Genomic DNA, 2,223 nt, shown 5'->3' on the forward strand with positions numbered 1-2,223 from the left:
TGCTTACAATAAGGGAGGCAATCAAGCAAAATAAGTTTTACACTTGCAGCCACTGTGGTTCTAATGAGCACACAATTAAGAACTGCACAAACAGGGACAAACACTATGATTTACCTAGTCGTAAAAGATCAAAGTCAAATCCAAGAAATCAGAAAAAGAGTAAGTAATGATATGGGAAAGTTCACAATTTATTAATTCCTACATGTTGTGTCATTACATTTTCAGTTCAAAATTCATTAATAGAATCTAATGTGGAATAAAATGTACAGGTGAAGGAAGCAGCAAGAAGAAGAACAGTAAGCCTAGAAAAGCTAGTACCAAGTCGAATACTAAGAACAAGCAAGTTGCCAGCCAAAGCAATGGAGGGACAGGAAATGATGTGGTTTTGAATGAATAAAGTAGACAATTGAGTTTCAATATTATGTAGTGACAATGTTACTTGAAAATGTTACTATGAGTGTAATATGTCTGGAACAAGTGGATGGATTGAAATGAACATGAGTGTACTGCAGTTTTGATACTATGTACTGAATTTGTAGTTGAAAAATAACATTTGGGTGTTCGAATGATTTACCTTATAATATCTTCTATGCTTGTTGATTCTGATGAACATCTTTTTCTATATATCCTCATGCACACATAATACATGTCGTCCAACATGGAGGTCTTGCAGACATGCTCAATCTTAACCTGTAGACACCATGAGAATGCAGAGCAACACTGTATTGAGAACATCATTCATAGAGCTAATTATGCAAAAAGAAAAAGTTATTCAATTTTTAATGCAGCACACTGCGATTCATTAATCTTCATAATTAGCAATGCAAGCACACAGAAAATGATTGCCATGGTGTGCCACCAGTAACTTTACATAGACGGAAATGAGAAAGAATTAAGTCTACGATTCTCACCTCCTGGGTATCTCTGCTGTTGGTCACTGGTTTGTTTTCGTTGTACTCAAGAATAATGTGCTTCAACAAATTGTTGTGGATGTCCTTCACAATGTGCCACTTGACAGGGAAACAACCAATCCACTTGTCTTGTTGCCAGTATTCAACTGTCTTGTCAAAAATCAACCGGACCAACCATCTCAGCAAGCGCAACAAACTGGCCACTAGTGTTCACCTGACACAAAGAGGATGTGCAGGAGGCACATAACATCAGCAAACATTATGTAGACTATTCAGAGAGAAAACAAGCCATTATAGCACCACGGTGAAGAACTTACAGAGAAGAACAGGAATACAGGAGAATTGCTTGACTTGTCCTTAACTTAAGCAGTGTTCAGCTTTTTATTTCCATTGGGGGTGCTTGCCCAAACATTGTAGTATAGGGCTCAAAACCACACAAAAAAATTATATAGAGGAACTAAAAAAGTTATCAGGATAAAAATGATAACACAAAATGCAAATGATCATCACACATTTGTTAATAACATATGTAGTATGTTTGATCATCTGTAGAAAGTTTGAACTGAAGCAAAGAACATAATCATCCAACTGGAGTATCAAAGATTCAGAAACATAGGAGCACGAAAAAACGGTAGAAAGATTACACGCTGTGATCACTCCAATTTACATCGCTTGAAAAAGAAATGAAAAAAGAGAGGCTTGCACGCCATCTCAAATGCAATAGCAGTGAACTATCTGCAAATAGCAGTGAACTAGATTGAGTTAACATGTTCATTTGCTTGTATTTGTCTCTCCATGCTTCAGTTTTAATATTCACATCCCAGCCTGAGGAGAAAATGAAACAGCTTAGATTTAAAACAAAAATGGTGAGAAAATGATACAGATGGGATATGTAATGAATATCTGTTCAACTAACAATGCAAAATGAAAAGGTACGTACATCACCGAAGAATTCAGACACAATAGTTTTGTCTATTTTGTTCAGCTTTGTGAAGAAAATCTCATTAGCATATTTGATTCTCAGGTTAAGAATGTCTGCTTGAGAAAATGAGTTCTGCATTTGAATCCTTGGATCATGAATTTCCATAAACTTCATTAGGAAAACACCGCAGTCATCACTGTCATTGTTAGGCATATATTAGAATATGCATTTAGAAGAAGAAAATGTAAAGCATAATTTGCACAGTACAACATGCATGTTTACCTGTTGTCCTGTTTCGGAACAGGTGGGTATCTGGCTTGAAATTCATTGAAGTCAATTTGATATGACATTTGAGGAGTTATAATAATATTCCACAGTGCAATGAAGTTT

At 35.7% G+C, this 2,223-nt stretch overlaps 1 long non-coding RNA gene across 1 annotated transcript; it reads right to left on the reverse strand.

Moving 5' to 3' along the window:
- Positions 1-673: 673 nt before the first annotated feature.
- LOC139835429 (uncharacterized) lies at positions 674-1,274 on the reverse strand. The gene is made up of 3 exons (XR_011751193.1): positions 1,229-1,274; positions 912-1,125; positions 674-690 (listed from the first exon to the last, which is right to left on the reverse strand). It is a non-coding gene; the product is annotated as an uncharacterized lncRNA (long non-coding RNA).
- Positions 1,275-2,223: the final 949 nt, after the last annotated feature.

This window comes from Lolium perenne, chromosome 1 (assembly GCF_019359855.2).
Source record: "Lolium perenne isolate Kyuss_39 chromosome 1, Kyuss_2.0, whole genome shotgun sequence".
Taxonomy (NCBI): domain Eukaryota; kingdom Viridiplantae; phylum Streptophyta; class Magnoliopsida; order Poales; family Poaceae; genus Lolium; species Lolium perenne.